Source organism: Larus michahellis, chromosome 16 (genome assembly GCF_964199755.1).
Source record: "Larus michahellis chromosome 16, bLarMic1.1, whole genome shotgun sequence".
NCBI lineage: Eukaryota > Metazoa > Chordata > Aves > Charadriiformes > Laridae > Larus > Larus michahellis.
The window spans coordinates 492458-513925 of NC_133911.1; the positions used below are offsets into that span (position 1 = coordinate 492458).

Sequence of the window (21468 nt, forward strand, 5' to 3'; positions counted from 1 at the left end):
GTCTTAACAAGATCGAGCTAATTAAATTTACGCTTTCCAGATTGTCACTGTTCAGAGCAGTTTAAAGCAGAAGCCTGACTTTCTAGTGGGCTTTCTTCTTCTGCCAAACTCATCTGCTGAGCCCCACTATTAATGGAAGGGTTAGTTCTGTATCACGGCACCACCATGTGAAAATGCCACTACTAAAGCTTCTATTTCAAAAACACAAGCACCTTGGGGATCAGCAGAGTTATGAGAGGAAACAGAGACTACAGGGCATCTTAAAGCATGTGTGTAAATGTTTGCTGGCAAACGACAACAGCTTTCTAAACAAACTGGAACAATGTTGAAATGTGACAGCTTCACACATAACGTTATTTTAAAATAGTCGGTCCCAGCTGTTACTACTGGCTGTACGTTTGGGGCCGTATGCTACCTTTTACAATATAAACTCAAGTCCACTTGGCACGTGAACAACGTGCACCTCTTGGCAATACCTCCCCCCGTTGCATCAGTTCAAAAGATTTAAAGTCCTACCAGTCTTTTCAAAACTAAACGCGTTGCTATGTTATTTTTCACACACGTTCGCTACCAGCAAGCTTTTACTGCTGGTGTTTTTCCGTCACTAGTCTTTTCTCTGCTAATGTCCCGCTGTCACTGGAAATCTCATCACATTGGACGGTTTACTGAAAACATTTTATTGTAATCAAAAAGTGACGTAACAGGGCTCTGTGTATTCTGCAAATCATTCTGACGATGTTTTATAATCAGTTATAACAGCTTCTTCTGACAGGCAATTAAAAAAAACACACTGCACCATGACAATGTTCAGAGCACCTGAAACTCCACCCAAAGTAATGAACGGTGGTTAAAACTAAGATGCCCCAACAAAACCTTTCACGTTGCATTGTCACAACTCACAATTCTGTACCAAATGTTCACTTCTATAAAGCTCCGATGTAAAAATCAAATAATCCAGCTGCAATACTTTAAGGGCAGCACAGTCTCCTTCATGCCGTTACTTGCAACGCCTGAATTTGTTTCCATTTTAACAAAATGGGATACAGATGACTGAAGAATTCAGCCAGTTTTTCATTATCTGTCCTTCCATGGACTGACAGATTTCACTTTTTGGTCATCCTTCTCTTTCCTCTTCTTCGATTTTTTTCTTCTTGTGTTTGTGGTTTTGGCTCTTTGCGAATTCTGTTCCGTGTCCAATGTGTTTCTTACGCTGCTTGTGTTTCTTATGCTTCTTGTGCTGTTTCTTCTCTTTTTTCCTTTTCTTTTTCTTGCTGTCTTGACTCTCTCCTGAGCTGGCACTGCCGCTGTGGCTTCGAGTCCAGCTCTCAGAAGGGCTTTGACTGTGGCTGTGGCTAACGCTGGGACCGCTTTGACTTTGACTTTGGCTTGCATCAGGCTGGTCAACTGCAGGAGGTGCCGCTGTATCCTCTTTCGCCTTAGCAACAGCCTTGTCTTTCGGCTCTTTAGGATTTTTTCCTGCAGCTTCCTCATCTTTTGCAGACACGTTACTTCAACAGACGTCTTCAGCGGGGGCTGTTATGTCATTATTATACTGCTCCATGGTCTTGATGGCAAAACACAATGATGGTCCTTATCAAACATTTTATCTACTTCTCTTCTTCTTTTTTCGGGTTTTGCATCAGAAGGTTTGCTGTTTTCAGCAGGTTTTTTGACTTATGCTCTTTGTTGGAGGGCTTGTCCGACTTGGTTTCTTTTCTTTCATTTTCTTGGTTTCTTTTCTTGGTTTCTTTTTTTTCATCTTTGCATTTCCTTCTCTTTTTTCTCCTTTTCAGACATCGATTGGAAAGCAATAGAATCTGCTTCCAAAGGCTCGTCTCGCACAGGGGTGGTGTCATCTCTGTCTGGGAGCGTGGACAGAGAGCCTCTTTTAACGTCTTCTGCTGTTACTGGCTCTCTTGCTTTTCTCGCACCTTCTAAAAACTCAGCATTGGGAAATCCTTTATTCTCATCCCCTTTTCTTCTCTTCCGGTGCTTTTACATTCGTTTCCTTTGCCATCTTCCAGTGGATATGCCATGTCCTTCTTATTTGATTTTGGTGGATCTTTGATGCCGTGGCGCTCTCTTCCAGGAGGTTTTTCAGGGTCATGTCCATCATGGCAAATTCTCTTGTCCGGTCCCAGGTGGACCAAACCTATCTGGAGAAATGGTCTCTCTATTTACTGGTGGTCGAGGTTGAGCGCCAACAGCAAAGCCCTTGTAAAACTTTTCGTACCATTCTCTATAGTTCCTTCCGCATTCTCTGTAACTCTCCTTTTCAGATGGATCTCTGAGGTCAACAGATCTGCCATGGTAAGCTTTCATATCATACGGGGGAACTTCTCAGTATCTGTTAAAGTACTGCCTTTCTCCATCCCCTTGAGGTGTAGTCCGTTTAGTGGGAGACTGGCCTCTAAACGCTGGAGACCTTGATGGTGAATGGTATCTTCTGTATGGGGGCGACCGTGACCTTGAACGGTGATAACCGTGTGACCTTGACCTAGAGCGATAGTTACGACGCATCTCTTTGCCTCTTCTTGGATAGGGTGGTGATCGTGAGAAGGAAGGAGAACGGGAACGACCAATGGATCGAGAGTAGGAGCCAGAGTGGGAAGAACCTGATCTTGACTTGGAGTGGGTGTATGAACTTCTAGAGTGAAATGAAGCCCTATAGGGAGAATTGGACCTAAGAAAAAAAAACAACACAAAAACAATAAATGAAGTTAATTCACACCAGTCACTCTCCCGTTTGGTTTTTTTCCTCCCAAAATTAGTTGTTTGGCGTTTTTTTTCCCCTCTCCAGATGCTTATGTCAAAGCTGCTTTCAGCTGCTGACATAACGCTACTGCCGATTGAAGAACGTGATAACATGTAAAAGTTTCTGCTTACAAGACAGAACACCTGCTGCTTTGATAGTGTAAAAGCATAGAGGAAGGGTAAGTCTATATCCACTCATTTCTGTCACATGAACGACCGCAGCTATTGATTGAAGGTGCCGTATACTGGCTTCTGCTGGTACGTGGAGGCACACGTGTTTCACTACTCGGGCACGACACGCAGTGCAAATCCTTTTTGGTGCAGTAAGACGCCAAGAGAGCAAGTCTTAATGGTTACAGTGCACTATCAAACATCAAGAAGACACAATTCAGCCTGAAGACAGTAAAGGTCAATTTTAAAATGCCCGCTCGGTCGATTTAACTTCACTACTGATTTGGCAATTTGTACAAGATGCAAAATACGGCAAAAGACGGATTGTGCGGCAATCCGACATACAGGGCACTTCTAGCCAGATGTCCTAGCAAAATTTTGCACATCATAGCTCTAACCAAGGATAGTGACGGCTTCTGAACTCAGCCTCTAGTACTATGACCCATTGCCGTTACTCTAGGAAAGGTACTGGCAGCGTCACTAATAGAGCTATTCAGACTGCCGCCTGCATGATTTTTGGGGATCGAAGACGTCAGCTACCCTGAGCTTTCTCTTCACAAGTTTTGCTTTTATTATTTTTTAAAGAACCATTTCACATTATTCCGTGTATGTTCCTTAGCATCATTCCTCCCCTTTAGTAAGAGAGCTTTAGGAAGAGAGACACCTGCTCCTTAACAACTGCTGCCCAATTCTATCCATCTGTCTACTGTAACCTCTGCCCTATGTGAGCTAGTACCCTACATAGGAAACTCCCATCGCAGCTAAAATCAAGTTTTTCAGCTCTGTTCGGCCAGCAATCAAAAGGGTGGCTTTCCTTTGATTCTATTTCCTTTTTATATGTAACTACAGTTTCCTCAAAAACCGTTCATTTTTCTGAGTCCTCTTTTCAATCATGTACCGGGGTTTTATGTTAAATAATGTCACGGCAAGCACAGACTCCCTCTGTCAAAGCCAATTCAAATTAAGCCATTTAAAAATTAATGACCACTTGTATTCTCCACAGCTATCTGGGCATACTTTCTTCATTGTAAATCAGCGGTTGTGTAAGTTAGGTGTTATGGCCTCGTTACAAGCAGTAATATATGGAATTGCTGTGGAATACTTACAGTTCCCAGCCTGGTCCGCCACCTGCTGAGCGAGGTGTACTGGCTCTCATTGGATGACCTTTTGGAGTCGGGAGAGGAAAAAGAGGAAAATCCCATTCAGTGTATCTGAAGGCAATTTTTTTAAAGAAATTCTGAAGTTATAGTCACGTACCAGTCGTGGGCACTGATTGTCCTTGGGGGCCCGGAAGACTTGGGAATGCTGGTTGTCTTCGTACAGGAACCTGACGGGCCTTGTCAGTAAATGCAAACGGTTGGAAAACAAGCTCCACTAAATGCAAGAATCACTGCATATGTTGAAATACAACTTACCTTCTCTTTCAACAAACTGCTGACTGACCGCGAGGAAGATGCAGAAGGCTCAGCAGCAGTCACCAGAGCAGCAGGAGGTAATACGCTAGCGGCATTGCTACAAAAAAACCCCAAATTTTTATTGTTCAAGCAGTCTTTTGAAGTGCTACTTGAAATGGGAAGTCCAAGGTGAGAAAAGGCTGACTACTGTAAATGGACAAAAAAATTTACAAAATAGTCTTCACCAGATTTACAAAAGTGAAGCTGGCCGATTCCAAATGCAGCGCTGTCGAGAAGTCCATGCGGACTGCTGGCAGTTAAAGAGAAAGCTCACTGGAAACATATTTCATTCAGGTAGCTGCGCAGGAAAGGATTGGAGTACGTTTAACCCCCAGAGAGAGCCTCAGTTGTGGAAGATGGAAACACTGCAATTCTGTTAGGAAATGTTTCTGTGCTACTTCAGGGGCTGCCTTAGAGGTTCTTTTGGACTGTGATCCTTTGTAGTCAGCGGTACGGCTGAGCCTGACACTCTTCTGGACAGAGTGGCTGTTTGCATCCAAGGCACACAGTCGAAGGATATAAGCCCTGAACAATAGCACAGGTTTTTCACGTATTTTCCGATGACTTCATGGGTTGCACACTTAGACGGTCATGTTTGTAAATACTTTACATTTACAGTGCTTCAGTGTTTATTATCCAATCGATACGCGTCACTGACTACGCTGCGTATTACTGAGGGTGACTCTGACTTATCATAAGATCGATGACAGAAATACTGTAGAAAGAAGTACTGTGAAAACACCTGGCCTATTTTACCCATAATTGTGCTTTGACACTTTTCATGAAAATGTTATTTCCTCAGGACTAAAGAGAAATCAACGCACTCAAGAAGGTTTGCCATAACAAAATGGTTTCTTTAGGGATTGCTAGCCGCTTCAAATGAAAGGGCTCCTGGGGAAAAAGCGTTCCTCTCTCAGGGTAAGCCTGTACGCAATGACTGATAAGGGAAGCAAACAAGCAATACTTGTGAGAACATTCTTGCAGGAGGCACACTTCCAACTTACCAAAGTGTCCTCATTCAAAGCGAGGACTTTCACAAAACAGAACTTCCGCAGTTATCTGGAACTGTCACTAATGAGACATAAATCGCTGGCGGAGAAGCTCAAGAAGAGGAATCTAACTTTGGCATCTGGGTGTCTCTCACATTCATGTTGATCTACAGATTTACTTACTGAAAAGGTCCAGGAGGTGCAACAGTCATGAGTGGTGGTGGAGGTGGTGGCGGCTGCTGCTGCTGCTGCTGAATGGTCTGGTGGAGCCCTTTTGTGTAGCCCGTTCCATTGCTGAAGTTGTTCACAGCCTAGAGGCAGAAAAACATTTACCACAAGGTAATATGAAACTTCAGTAGATGCATGAACAAAAGCCTCCACAGAGCAAAATTACTTGTGTAGTCCTGTACACGCTGTCAATCCTAAAAGGAATCAACATAGAAATACACAAACACATCGCCTTAAACGCTGATAGTAACAACTGGTAACTCAGAGTACCTGTATTTAAAATACTTCAGTGTTAACACCGAATTGGAAAGTAAGGCAATCATGTTAAACAAAAGCGCGACCTGGATTTGCCCCATTGTCTCCAAAGAGTTCTCAGCTTCCCTAACAACAGATAATGGGTTTGAAAAGTAAATGCAGCCTATTTAACTTAGCGGTTTTTGAGGAGATGTAAATTAACATTTTCTCCCCTTTTGGCTTTCTGCAAACAGACTTTTCTTACAGTTTACGTAAAAGTCATCCTGTTACCTTGCGCAGGAACTTGTTGGCAATTAAAGCATCAGGGGAAACGTCTGTCTGATGACACGTTGGGCATGTGTGTTCCTCAGATTCCAGCAATGCTGTTCTGATGCCTGTGCGTAATTAGAATCATCAAAGTAGGTTTAGCCAACGTAAGGAAATTTTGGGGGTTCCAATCAATCGTAAAAAGACATATATGATTAATGGGGGAATATGGTCTTGAATTGAGGGCACGAAGCGATGAATGTTCAATAGTGTAACACATCTCTAGGACGCAGCAAAAAACTGTGACGTTTTGATATTTCACTAACGTAACATTTGAAGACGGCTGCGCCTGGATGTTTCGACTATTCTTTTTGGCACTCTCTAGTGCAGTGGTGGTGCACTAGATGTGGTGGTGGTGCAGGCACCACCCTCCAGGTTAATGAATAAAACACACCTCAAAAGAACATCCGTAGCCTCGAGTTCTGAAGGTTTTAACCAGCTCTCCCGTGGAGAAGAATGTGGCTTAAATGCCTAGCTATCGGTTTGTGGCAGACCACAGTACGGTTGGCTGTACTGAGCCAACCAGAGTTGGCTATACGATTTTGTGTGAGAGAAAGGGCTGTGAAAAAACCAAAATGCATTCAATATCTAATACTGTAATCACCTGCGCAGCTAGGCACTCTCCTCGTGCTTGTCCGCATGTAAAGAGGATTTAACCAGATACGTAAAAAAGGAAAAAAGCTTTCTGTCTTTCTTTTTTGTCCTTTATACTAGAAGAGTCCTTTCCTGTCCAGCGGACACTTAAGTATGGAATAGAACTGGTAACAAAGAAATTTGTCATCTTCTGTTTCTGCTCTCAGAAAGTCAGATGTGGTGTTTGGAATGAACAAACAGGGCAGGAACACTTACATTCGTCACAATAACTGTTTCCACAGCAGGGAATAATGGCTGCATCAGTCATTATCTCTTTACAAATGAGACATAACAACTCAGCTGGAACAGGGTCTTCTGAGGAGGAGGTGGAGGAGGAGGAGGAGGAGGATGGCTCCCCTGGTAAGAAGGGAGGCTTCTCCTTCTTTCCTCTAGCGTAAGCTTCCCTGGAGGGCGGGGTGGGGAAGGAAAAAGAAAAAAGTTAACGATGGGTACAGGAAAACTTTTCCAAGCTCTGAAGTTCCAGGGGCATGAACAGTAGGACCGCCCTATTTTAGTACGTGGAAGTATCACAGATTTTGCGGTTAACATACAATGGCAATGCTTCCTCCCCCGTGGTTACAGATGCCGGCCAACTTGGCTGCATTTACGCATGGTTTCTCTCCTTCACCTTTTGGTCAGTCCAGTTAGTTCCATACTTACGCATTAATAATTGGTATCGCATATGTTCCGGTCTTTGTCAGCATAGCACCCTTTGTATTGGGATCTTCCACCTCCGTCATGAAACTCCTTGGAATTCCCGTGCTCTTCTTAATTCTGGGAACAGGCTTAAAATTTTTGTCCTGTTCAGAAAAGAAATGCAGACATAGCTCACCCGAAGACCCACACTTAAAATGCCACTTTGATGATTAATTTAAGCAGCAATAGCCCTTAATCCTCTCCTTTTACCTAGCCTAAGGGTTACTCGACTAAAATACTTATTTTCCTACGGGAATATAGCCAGGACGTTTCAAAGACTTGAGCAGCATTTTGAACTCAGTGGACATTCTTTTGCTTAACTTCAGCTTCCGTAAGCGTTACACATCGCTTAGCTCACCATCCGCTCGGAGAAGAGGCACAAACCCGCTCCTCCTCCACAGCGCAATTCAGGGAGGGAGAGCCCAATTCAGGGCTCTGAAGCAGTCACTGGAGAAACTTACGTTCACCATCGATACGTACGAAGGTTGCGCATGCATTCCCCAACTAATGTTACATGGCGTGAATAGTATTGAAATATATAAAAATGCGTATGACAGTTCACAGAGAAAGATCTAGGGACATATTTAATATCTATGACCAAGAAAAAGGAACATTTTACATTTTAAATTCCAGGTTTCCCTTGAATTTTGAAGGGGTTTGCAACATTGCCCTATAACCTCTGTATTTCACCCCAAGAGAAACAATTCCTAATATGACTGTTCATGTATTTGTTACGTAACTGCCACGTGAAAAATGAAAAGCGAAGTCACACCAGAAGTCCCCCGCAGTCTTACCCCAGTCGTTGGGCAGTTCTTTATGTAGTGGCCAGGTTTTCCACAACGAAAGCATATGTAGGATGGCGGAGGTGTACCCCAGGGTTTCTTCATGTAACTAAAAGGTTTTTGAGAAAAGAAGAAAAAGGTATGCATGTGTCTCTCTCGTTAAAACAAGCATCTCTACAATTTGTCCAGAATCTTCAAAGAACAGATTTGACGTTATCGACACTTACTTGATTGGATCGTATTCACGGCAAGACTGTATCATCATAGCTTTTATTTTCTCTTCTTCGGAAGCATTGGCTTCAGCCAGATTGTCCGTCTGTTTAACAGGTAAGCATTTGACACACGCGTTAGAAACACATTTGCGCCCACACAGCCAGAGACGACACCACTCACCCCATCCTGTAAAGAGCAGCACAACGCTAGCTGGGGCTGCATGAAAACAGCTGCTTATAGAAAATACTGTTGTCCTGAAGATGTTCTGGGGAGCCCTTACGCCATCACATGATGTTGATGTGCCCGTTAACCTCCTGGAAAAGCGTGTTCTTGGGCACTCAAAACCTTGGGCTCTGTTTGCACCTCACATAAAGACTCGTGTAGCCACTCCAGTTTTCTTCCAAGCGCACTGAAGACGTGTGTAGAAATAATTACGCTATGCACTACTCTTCAACTGATGTTTAAGCTCCAGACTACTGGAAGGAGGAGATATCCACTGTACGTTTAATGGAGAAAGATGTACGCACCTATCGTTACTTACGCTTTGCAGCGTTAAAAGGACACTCAACTCAAGAGTCGGGGAAGCTGTTTCTGCTTGCTGAAATTCAGCTTCAGACACAGAAGCGTTAAAAGGAATCAAGCTTTTTATAACCCCTCAGCAAGACAAAAGACTCTTTGCAGTAGAAGTTTGACCGTCGTGTGCTCTCGGCAGTCCAAACCGCGTGTTCTCCCCCTACTAACTTCTTCATATGAAGTGATTTAACTACAGTAAGCAAAACCTGCAGGTTTTTTCCACTTGACTGTGTCCTTCTAACCTACAAATTGTAATGTAAGTCTTGTGTACCACTACATCTTCAAATTATTGAAGCCCGCTGGATTTATTTAAGCAGCATTTCTTGAAACGCTTTGATTAGACACAAATGCAGTCACAAGCAGGGTCTAAGGGAGTGACTGTCAATGATTTCGACCTTCAAGTACCCATCCTTCAGAGCAGCCACTCATGGTTTTGGTTTTGTATGCATTCATTGACAAAAGCAACAAACTAGTTTCTGCATTTTATTACATGGTTGTTTCTTAGACTTAGTTTTTTCTCAACAGTAACATAATCCAGATGGACATCTCTGAAATCATTTCCACTAACGTTTAGAGAAAACTTTACAGGTGCTTGACTCGTTTGTTTCCAACAACCCAAACGGTTTACAAAGCACGTCCAAAACCCACAAAGCATTACTAGGAATAGACCAAAATTGAAATACGGCATTTAATACATCGTAATAACAAACCAGAAGACTGATAACACATTGCCTCCATGCTAAGCCAGTCTGCACTAAAGAGGTTAGAGAAAGTAACAGCTTTGAGCTGCCGTATTTTTCTGAAATACTTAAATTGTCTCAAAAGCTTAAACATGTACCCCACGGGGACAGTTTTTCACATTTTAGAGTAAAACTTCACGTGAGGTTACAGAACCTCACAGACAGGACACGTTTAGGGACAGCACTGATGGAGACCAATGTCTTTTGGCGGCTACCTTCCAAACCCTTTCTTTTTTTCTTTATTCCACCCCCCACCCCACCCACCCCCAGTTGTGCACGTTAGGAAATGTGTCTCACGCTGCAGTGAGAGAGGGAAGAAGTTCCCAGCGGGAAAAGATTTCTCTTTCTTGGAAATGAACTCCCACCTTTACGTTCAGAAGAAAGAACTGGCTCTGCTGCATTAGGCCCTGCCTTCTCTAATCTTTGCAACTTTGAAGACTAGTGTTTTAATTGGCTAGCACTACGCCTTTTCACCAGGTGCAACCACTAGCGCTCTCCCAGACAAAGTTACACATTGTTGAGCAAAAAATGCAGGCAGTTCCAAAGCAAAACACGGTATTACAACAGTTTCAGGAGGTCACATCTGCTAATACGCCACACGTGCACATTGGCATATTCCGATAAACGATTAGGTACCTTTTCAGAATTTACACAGTCTGCGTGCAGACCAATTAGTTTGTGTTGTTCACAACGCAAATTTTGTGTTGAGAATTTATGAAGCTGTGCAGCTCTCAAAGAGTGGATCTGTGACTATAATGACTGGCAATTCAGAAAGAGCCACGCAAGTGGCCCTGTTACAGAAATGCTTCTATTTTGGCTGTGGCAAAGCCCCCTGAAATGTCCGTAACTTGCAGCCAATTACTTTCTTCTGTAACAAATGTTTTCGTTTCCAACGCAAGATTAACAAGATGTATGAAAACCAGGAAACAGCATGTGAAGGGCTTCTGTTTTGTGTCTTGAAGATGAGTAATCCTGCAACGCCACGTTGAGGCTGATAAGGTACTCCCCTTCTCTCTGCCCAAACTGGGAACTACTCTTTACAGGAGAGGATCGAAATACACACGCATTTTAAAGTTAATTAAATACTTTAAATTATTAAAAATTAAATGAAAGTTCTGTTCACATTACAACAGCTATCCAGCTATAGACCACAGGATAAGATTTGAAAATACAAAGCAAACACTCTTGGGTTGTGGGGTTTTTTTTTGAGAGGGGTAAGTATTTGCCAAGATTATATACATATATATTTACCTTCACAAGCTGGGCCAGAGGAAGAGGTGCAGGAGAGTCATCAATCTGTTCACAAAAAATGAAACACATATTCAAGTTCCACAATCAAAACACAGCGATAGTTCACCTCTACTCTAGTCTGAGAGCAGCGCTATATCCTCTGAGCGACACTGAAAGAGGCGTTTCAAACCCAGTGTAATTTGTCTTTGTCCAAAACAAAGTCCAAAACTATGAGAGCTTAGGAGTGCCCGTGTGGTTAATGAGAAGAAACTAAATGAATCAAACCCGCTTGAGATCAGCTGCTTGCTCCCGAATATCTCAGAGAGGGACCCTTGTCGAATGCTCACAACTGCTTAAAAGTCGAAGGGGTAAGGCGGCTGTCAATTGTCAGCTGAAAAGGTTTTTAAAAATACATTTATTTGAGAAGGAAGCATCACTGCGGGAAACTTCTCTTCGGTGTGGTTTGTAAACTCATCGTTAATTTCACATCATTGATAAAGGCACATGGTTACGCTTCTAGGAACAGAGTGCAGCTGCCTGTCAGAATAAAGCACCGGCACATCGGCCCTGGAACATGAACTCTGCCCCTGCGCTCAAGAAGTTTAAAAATGCCACGCTCGCCATACCCCACAAAGCCCAAACAAAAACAGCAATCCAAACCATCAGCCAATAAAAATAACCCACCACTTTGTCTAGAAAAAGAATAAGCTGCTCAAATTACTGAAATGAAGGTGTTCACCACGACAGAGATCCTTGCAGTCACTGGCACAGCCACACTAAAAGGATCCCCTTCCTCGCTTTGGCTGTAGTAACAGCAGGAGGCAGCACACATTTGCAAGCGGGCAATGACAGCTAACGTAAGAGCAAGGCGATGAAGAAATAGCCAAAGAATAGGCTTTTGTGCATCCTTTTTAAAAAAACCTTAACTAATTTTGAGTTTGTCGCTTTACGGTACAACAACAATTGGCAAGCTTTCCAGTGATTTGTTCCTACCACACTAAGATCCAGGTTCTGCTTTGAAATACATACAGAAACACGTGTATTTCAATCAAAACAAAACAAAATCCCCACACTTTTGACCAAGACCTGAGGTAGATTTAAGATTAAACCTAATTGTGTCCCCAACACTAGAAGCACGTGAGGCTGCACTGATTTACAGTGAGAGAGAGGACACGTAATGAGCGATGCAAGGCTTCTGCCCTCCCTCCTTTTGTTTTTTGGGGGCTTTTTTGAGACACCTCTGTCAGCTGGTGCTAAGTTGCTACTTAGAAATATAACGCAGACATGCCAGGGAACACACGAGGCTAAAAGAATGGGAACTTTATTTATGAACATGTGATTTGTGTTTACACACATGCTAGCAAACAACGAGAAAAATAGTTCTTCTCAAGAAATAAAAACCCATCTGAATTAGACCAACTACTATAAACGTGGCTTACATAAATGCAGTATATTAACTGCTAGGGTCACCGGCTCAGTTCAACTAACTCCAACCCCAGTGATCAGATCCAGTGATCCAGCGCTAGTGTAATGCCTCGCACCATTCTAGTGAAGAAAAAGCAGTTCTACGTAAAATAAAGAAGAAAAACTAGGCCCACCACACAGTAAGTTTTACGCTACAAGGGCTAGTTTGAAACGCACAGTTTCACACAGTATTCAAGCCAAGTGCCGAATCCAGACCTAGACCACTACCTGTCAAGTATTTCCCTGGGTTACTGATGTAGATTTTAGCAGCAGAACGACAGGGTTTTCAAACCTGAAGAAAAATGCTGCCCCTTTTCCCAATGTAAATTCAAAGTGGTGGTATACTGAAGAAAGGCTTAACCTTTGGGCAAGGAAAGCAGCATCCAACCCTGAGAACACCCAGATCCAAAACTGTACTGCAGGCAGAAGTTAAGAAAAGTGACAGGGATTTTACCCACAAAGGCACCCGAGCGGGCAGGGGTGAGCGGCCCTGCTCCCTGCCCCGCAGGGGGACCCCGGGCACAGACCCCAGCCCCCCACGCGCAGACCCCGGCCCCGCGCCCGCCTGGGCACCCAGAAGCTCCTTCCTCTTTGCAGGCAGCCTTTGGGCTCAGTGCTGCTCCGCGGGCAGGGATCATCTCCCAGGGCTCCAGCCTGGAAAGGGGCAGCGGAGGCACCAGCTCAGGCTGCGGGCAGCACCTGCCTGCTCCCGGCGAGCATCCCTCCGGCACCAGCCCAGGGACCCTGGGCTCCCCGGGGGACGTGTCCCCCGGTGCAGGGAGGCCCGATCCCAGCAGGGCATGAGCAGCCCAGAAAGGCTTCTCCCAGGCCCTGGCCTTGCAGGGGTGGGGGGAGAGGGCGAGCCGAGCTCCCGGCCCCCCGAGCTCCCCAGAGCAGGGTGCCCACCCCACTCCATCCCCGCGGTGCCTGCTCCAGCCTGCCCGGGCAGGGGGGGTGCCCGCCTCCCTGGAGTGGGGCCCTACCTCTGGCTGCACAAGTGTCCTCTCCTTTAGGGCGTTCATGGTATCAGCACACGGGTAGAGGTCTTGGGAGAAGGGAAGGGCTGGGTTTGTTGTCTGAGGCGTCAGGAGCAGGGGAGAAGGGCTGCGTGGGGAGCAGGGGACCAGTGCTGTGTTGTGCCCGTCGCCAGGCACCGGCAGTTGCAGCTGGAACACGGGCCATGGCAACGGGAGCGCACTGGGGACGGGGACAAGTCCCCTTAAAGGGGGGCAGCTCAATCCATACATACCCCCCAAAGTCAATAATCCCAACACATTAGACTTCCTTCCTCTCTTAAGCGGTTCTTCCTAACCGTGCCATCACTTAACAAGTGGGTTTGCCCAGAGCATTGCAGACTGTCTTTGGGACGCTGGGGCAAGTGCGGCACGTCCTTCCGAAGAAGTCTGGATGTACTGACATGCCAAGGAAAAACCCAGCCCGTCCTCATGTACAAGTGCTGGCCCAGGCTCCAGGCAGCACCTTCTGGGCCTTTGAGCCACCGACCCCTCGCAATTAGAGGCTCGCAATTAGAGCCACCTAACTCCTGAAGGCGAGGAAGCACAAGGAAATACTTTAGATTGCCACACAATGGTTTCTTCATCCATTTACCTTGAAGAACATACTACAAGGCAAGTAACGCATGCCCGAAGGCCTCTCCACCATTGCAGCACACTTTCATCATTCCCAAACATCAGCCCCCCTACCAGTGGTTTCTGCCATGTGTCCAGCTGAAGGAACAGAAAGCTCACCTGCCTGGTTAATTTTCAGCCAATAGCACAGCAGTGCTGTTCTGTCCTTATCCCCACGTACAGGTCTTTATTTGACCTTTGATGCCAGCAGCATCTGTCCTCTCATTTTGGGGCAGCATGACAATACCCGGGGAGGGTGCCACCCAGCCAGAAACGGAGGATGGATGCAGTGGCAAGGTAGCAGTAAGCACACGTATTTAAATACATAAGTTCACCCCCAAAGCAAGGCCACGTTTATAAGCACAACGCTGCCGTGTCCAGAATTACGAGGGAGGGCCTGAAGGCATCTCCTCTGAGATGGAAACAAATGATGAGTTTACACTACAATGGCTATCCATCGTTCCTATGAAAGCAATAAAAGCAAACGCATATAATACGGGATCTCTCCACGGAGAGGAAACAGGATCGACAACTTGGGTCTCAGAAGAGCCAAGCCCAAGAACAAACCCCGTAGACTCCTCTTAAAAGTTACCGTTGATGGAGTTGGAACCCCATCTCCCGGCAGGCCTAAAAACGTCAGCCTACTTCGGGACAGATACAGTAACATCTCCCCCACGACGACAAACATTTACTGCAGCTTTCACAAGAGAGATACAATCGGAATGCCTCCGTAAACTGATATCCATTTAAAAAGTTCACACGTTGAAACCCCTAACAAAGAATTCAATGCTTTATGGACACTCACACAGCAGACGTTTTGCCGGCAGCTTGAACTCCTCCAACAGGGATTCTTCTAACAAGTACCGACGAGTTCTTAGCAATCGGGGCATTGTCATCTCTGTATTCTGTAACAACATAAACACAGAAATAAAATCAGCCCGTTTGTAAGAATGGAGATTAATTTGTAATTACATAGCACTCCAGAGAATGCTTTTGCAGACAGAAATGCAAAATTCTATATGGAACATCGCGCTGTTACTGTCTCAACATACTAACAGGACTTTTGAAGAAATCTTCAGGTTGATAATCAAACACAAGCAGCAAAATATTCTTCGTTTTTGTAAAAAAGGTTGAATGCCAACAGCAAATTGGTCTCAAATGTCGCTAAAGGAGCGCCTGCTAACGCACAAGGTTCTCTCCTGATCTAGCTTAAGCTGCGTTTGCTTCCGTTAGGCGACAAAACCAAGAGATCTCTGGAGAAAACAAACCACAGCGAAGTCTCACCTGAACAAACCAGATCCTGAAGTCAGAGCAGCCTGCCCTGCAACAAAACCCTTGGCTAAAGCATGAACGCTCTGCGCCATGGCTTTCAGAGCCGTCACCTAAAAACCATTCACCCGATGCTGCTAGTGCTCAAGAGTGACCGAACACAGAAGAGAGCCCGCCATCTGTGTCTATTTCTTGGAGCATCGACAACCAGACTTCTCAGCTGCTCAGGGCTTTCCGTTTAAATGGAAACAAAACTGGCCGTGCTAGAATATGGATCACAGACGTTCTGGGGACTTGAGCTTACCTTCACAAGTAGGGCAGAATCGGTTGCAGCTAAAGTGCTACCTCCCCTCTTAAGTTGGTCATCTAGTTTGAATTAACCAAAGGGACATGAATTCTTTCAATTCCCTTTTGGCAGAGCAGAAATATAAATATAAAAGGCTCGTTGTGGTCTGGCCGGGCTAAGGAGGGAGCTTCCACAACTGCTTGCTTTAGATCTTTAAATGCCTTTTGCGTGTGCTGTCCTCTCTATAAAAGGGATCATTAATTTTGCTATTGGTGCCTGTTTTTCCTGTTAATAGTCATTTGGAAGCCCAAGTTGTCATATGGTAGCCTTGTTCATAAGCCTGTGGGGGAATATGGATTAGACGTATTCATTCCGTAACCAGCCCGTCGCCACAGTCCAAACTACAGCAGCAGAGGAAAACAAGCCCCACTGTTGGATATGCACTAAAAGCCCATCCTCGGCCAGAAACACCCTCCTGGGAATCTGTCCCAGTGAATTCTCATCGGTACCGGGACGGGATCTGTGTTTCCCATTTTCACTGAGGAAAGGAAGGATACCACCCTTCCACCAAGACGGGTTTGTCACTAGTCTAAAGGAGATCCCTGGCTATGCCTGGAGAGCAAACCTATTGACAAGCTCACACGCTCTCCAGGGGCTGGGGACTGGCAATGCCGATGGAGCTCTTAGGGCCATACAGATGAAAAGGGGAGTCTTGCGCCTGGAACCTTCCATACATTCGTTCCTATGCCTAAAGGCAATCGGTTTTCCTCCACAGACAGGCTGGTCAGTCTCACCTCGGTGCCCGGCAAGATCACGGAGCAGATCTTCCTGGAAACTCTGCTAAGGCACACGGAAAATAGGGAGGTGATCGCTGACAGCCAACGTGGCTTCACTAAAGGCATACGGTGCCTGACAAATCTGGTGGCCTTCTACAACGGGGTTACAGTGTTGGTGGATAAGGGAAGAGCAGCTGACATCATCTGACTGGACTCAGGCAAGGCATTTGACACTGTCCCAGGTGCATCCTGGGAGCAAGATCTCTCACAGGGGCACTGGGAAAATCTCTGCACTGCTCCACATCTCACCAAAACGAGGGACAGAGGAAGGCTGCTGTGGTGACCTCCAAGAGAACCATCTCACCTGGCCTGCTCTGCAGCCACCAGGTGCCTTTGCTAACAGGCGGGTCTCAGCGTTGCTCTGCAAACAGCTGCCACCTCCCTGCAGGATGCTCTCCAGCACACGGTACATCTGCACTGAGTTCTTCTTGGGGATGAAGTCCCAAGGGGAGGGATGGGGTTTGCTTGGCCCCCATTCCCAGGGTGCCACCCCCAAATCGTCTGTGTGACGTGGACACCACACACGAGCTGCAGACATGGGTCAGGACAGCTCTGGGGAGCAGCAAGCTGTTCTGCGCTGCCCCTGGCGCTGGCAGAAAGCAGAGCCGCAGACAATGGGGGAAGCCCAGGGCAGCCAACGGCAGGGTGCAGCGCCCGCAGAAACGCCCAGCGCCTTGAGCCTCGGCCCCGGGGCTGCAGCTCGGGGCTGGCACTGGCTGGGGCTTCGCTGGGAAAAAACAGGCAGGGGTGACCCTGACACCCCGCACATGTACCTCGTCCCACGATCTGGGAACGTGTCCCTCTGCCCATCGTCACCACGGGGTGCAGAAAGCAGCGCTGTTGGCCCTGGCGTGGTCCTGAGCCATGTCTCAACAGATGAGTCTTTAACCAGCAGGCCTAAAAAGAGGGAAAACTGCCCAGAATTAAGCTCTGCTCAAGTTTTTGCAGGCAGTATGATTTTTTGAGCTGCCTGGCGGGGCCGCTCCTGGGGAGCGCTCCAGACCCAGGGCGGCTGCCTGTACCTGCAAGCAGGCGGTGGAGTGTGCGCAGCAGGAGCCAGCGGTGGTTTGTGTGGCTGTTGGATGGGTTTGGGCTCTAATGTGCCCATCCTAGTACGCCTGGTTCCTTTCTCCTTACAGGTTGTATTTAGAGCTTAAGTGGTATTATTTTAAAAAGCAAAACCAATAAGCAAACAAACAAAAAACCGGCTGAGTGATTCCCCCCGCCGCCCCGAGCTGGGCTTTTTCCCCACAGTCCTGGCCACTCTGCAGGGCGACGTTCATCACCAATTTTAGGCAGCAGGACTGAGCCCAGGGAAGGGCTTTTGCCGGCAGCACATTCCTTGAGGCGCCTGGTAATTCCTTGAGGCTGCTGGGGGGTGCTCAAGAAATGGAGTCAGTTGCCCGTGGTCCCTCCTCATCGCTCTCTGTCTCGCTCCCTGCCCCCATCTTTTAATTCCTCCCTCTCTCTCTCTAGCCCATCACTACTTTTTCTTTCTCTTTCTTTCTCTGGACGGCTCCCTGACCTTATGTTTTTCCTTCCTCCCTCTCTGCCACACAGCCTGTCTTTGTCTTTCTGTATTTGTCTTTCTCTCTCTGGCTCCCTGTCTCTCCTATAGCCCGTTGCCATTTTTTTCTTTCTCTGCATCTCTCTCCCCCACTCCCTGTCCTTCTCTATCGCTCTGTCCACCTTCCTGGCCTCATCTTCCTCGCTGTCCTGCAGCCCGTCCCCTTTCCTGCCTGTCTGGCTCAGCCTTCCCTCTGGGCCTCCATCCCGCTCCCCGTCCCCTTTTGCTCTTCCCCCACCTCAGCCCTGGAGGCCGTCGCTCTTCTGTCCTTCTCCGCCTCCTCGTCCTGACCCTGTCCCCTGCCCTCCATCTCTTTCCCGTTCTCTCCCCCTGCCCATTCCTCACCGGGATTTCTCCTCCCTCTGCTCCCTGCCCAGCTCTCCCCGGCTCTCCCTGTTCTCCCTCTGTGCCTTCCCAGCCCTCTCCCCCGCTCTCTCCATCTCTGCCCTCCTCCTCCCGGCTCCACCGGGGCTCCGGGGCCTGGCCCTGGGCCTGGGCTGGGGCAGCCCCGGGGAGGCGGCCCTGGTTCCTGCGGGGGTCAGAGGGCAGGAAGGGGCGCCCCGGGGCACGCTGGGAGCTGTAGTCCCGGCACGGGGCTCCCGGCGGCCATCTTGTTTTGGGGGCTGCAGCCTCTGCTCCCGCCGTGGCCCGGTTGTGTAGTTGCTGGGATTTTTGCTCTCTAGAGACCACACGTGCTCTTATTTTTCTGACCACCAATCTTAAATAACATACAGAAAACCTACACTAAGCCCAGCATGAAACAGCTGAAAATTCGGAGTCGTAAATTGCAGCCCGATCCTTTAGCACCATCAGTGCTGCTCACCTTTCCTTTCTGAAGGGGTAGATTATTGGCCTTAATGCTTTATGTCCCTTCAGCACTGACCTTTCAGCCGATGTCTGCTGAAATTTACAGAGACAGGCTTGGCATGGCTGGGTAACTGTAGAACGAAATAATTACCTTGGCGTCGTTCTTCCTTCTTAGCGACCTGATTTATAGAAGGTTCCTGCATCAGCTGAAAAGGCAATGGATATTTTGGAATCTTTTTCAGAGACTCCAATGGCCTAAAGACAATCACAAATGAGCCGAAAAAGGCTAACATGAAGGCTGTGCATTAAGTGTATTTTTATTAACGGAGCTCTCTACCCAGTAGAGTACAAACCATCTCATGCTGCCTGCAATATCAATTCACAGTGTCAAGGAAAAGTGGTTGGAACAGCATTCATGCATACATTTACGTCTCAGAATCCCATCTTTAACAGCCACCTAAACGAAAACTAATACAGTCCAGCAAATGAGTCAGGAACATTAGAGGCAATGGATGACGTTTCCACAGTGAAAGTAAGCTCTGCGGTGAGGGCATCTCTACTTTTCTCCAAGCATCCTTCCCCTTTATTTTACCCACAGCAATTTCTCTAATGACAAGCGTGCTTACAGACGGTTGCAGCTCTCCAGGGGTAAACCAGCCTGATGCACTGGAGACAAACTCTCTGAGAAGAGATGGCTAAAAAATACCAGGAGGTCTGGGAGGAACGCTTTGTCTGGGCTGGCCAGAGCGGTCTAGCTGGGGTTCAGCTCTCAGGGCTGGGCACATGGCAGCAGTGGACATCGTCCCTTGTTACCCTTTGCATTGCTTTTAATCCAAGGTAAACTCTTTCAAACCACTGCAAAAAAAGACTTGGCAGCCGTGAGGACAGCACCGCCCTCATCTTCGCCTGGCCCACTGGCTCCTGCGTTGCCACTTTCGGGTGAGCGGTGGTGCCGTGTGCCGTGGGCGGGCAGGAGAGGTTCCCCAGCACGCCCACGCCATGCTGGGAATGGCCTCTGCCCTGCCTGCAGAGCCTGGGCAGGGAGCGGGCAGCACGCCGGCAGGGAGGGAGGCAGGGAGGTTTTGGGGTACCATCAAGCTCCAGGCAGTTTCTTTTATTGCTACTAAAACTCTGTAAGATTGGTTGTTAAGCTCTGCTATGGCAACTTAACGCGAGGCTACCTTGCCTTACCCTGTGGTAACCTTTAGTCATAGAGGAACACACCATGGTGCATTACAGCATGCACAGACACCACTGTCAGGGTAGGTGTGCAAGTGGAGTTCCAAAGTTCAGCATTTCTAAAATAACCGTGCCACCCGTACGAAAGGCATTTAGAGCGGGAAAATCAAGCGCCCGCAAAAAAGCGTTGGGATGAATTGGTGTTCTAGAGGAAAAAGATTCATCAGGTTGAAACAACTGAGGATAATAAAGCTTATTAATTGATCACAGATATTGAGCCACTTACCACAGAGATGCTACGATGGTGCGATGAAATTGAGAAATGTATGATACAAAGCTCTTGTCAGGCCTTATCCTGAATATTGCGTGCTCTTTCTAGTCATCTGTGCTCAAGAAAGATGGATTGAAACAGAAATATTCCCAGGGCCACCCAAACAGGATAATCAAGGGAATGAAGAGCCTCTCTCTTCAGAGGAGATGGAAAGATTTGGCTTTTTTAGCCTAGAGAAACAAAAACTAAGAGAAGAGATGATTGCTCTCCTCAGTGGGGCAAGTACCAAAGGAGGGAACAAGGACTTGTGAAGGTAAAGAATGATACTGGCAGAAGAGCAAAGAGATATAGCCTGGAAGTCAATAAATTTGGGCTGGGAATCAGAAGAACATTTGCAAGCATCGGAGGAGTGAAATTCTGGAACAAGACTGCGACAAGAGACAGAGCGTGGTACAAAAGAAACTTGTTTTTCAAACAGCAATTAGTAAGATTAAGAACGTGATTATCCAAAGCACTTGCTGTGGCACCGGGGCTCCTTCCAGCTCTACCCTGGTGGTTCGATGCGATTGACCCTGTCTTTGATCACAAAATCAGCAGAAGGTGCAGCTAAAGGCAGGGAGTATCTTTCTGATTGAGAGACTTTGCAGAATTTGTTAGGAAAACACCTCTTTCAGTCACAGAGAAAGGGAATAGTGGAGCAACTTGCCAGCCAGCCATCGCAACTGAACAATTACTCAGAATACAACAATTTTGCAAGATGACATTTTTTTTGAACGAGGTAAGAACTAGAAATCATAAAAAATGGACCAATGAGAAAAGTAGTTAATTTTCAACTTGATTTTCAGTTTGGGGGTTGCTGGTGGTTTTTTTTTAAAGAAAAATCCTGTTGAGAAGATCAGTCAGAATATGACCAGGGAAATACCACTCACTTTAGAGAGCCACATTGATTTCCAAAAATTGACCCAAAAAAACCCAAATCCAAAACCGTTTCTCCAATAATGGATTGAGGCTGAAACCTGCTTTTTCTGTGCATAAGGCAATAGTGCCATCTCGTGGGAAACACGCTGCTTCGTGCCTTGTGGTGCACAAAAAGAGCTTGGAACCTTTCTTCACACAAATACCTCCTCTTGACACACC

General features: G+C 46.7%; 1 pseudogene; it reads right to left on the reverse strand.

Annotated features, from left to right (window-relative positions):
• Positions 1-1708: 1708 nt before the first annotated feature.
• Positions 1709-8548, reverse strand: LOC141732205 (E3 ubiquitin-protein ligase RBBP6-like; annotated as a pseudogene).
• Between the last annotated feature and the right edge of the window lie 12920 nt (positions 8549-21468).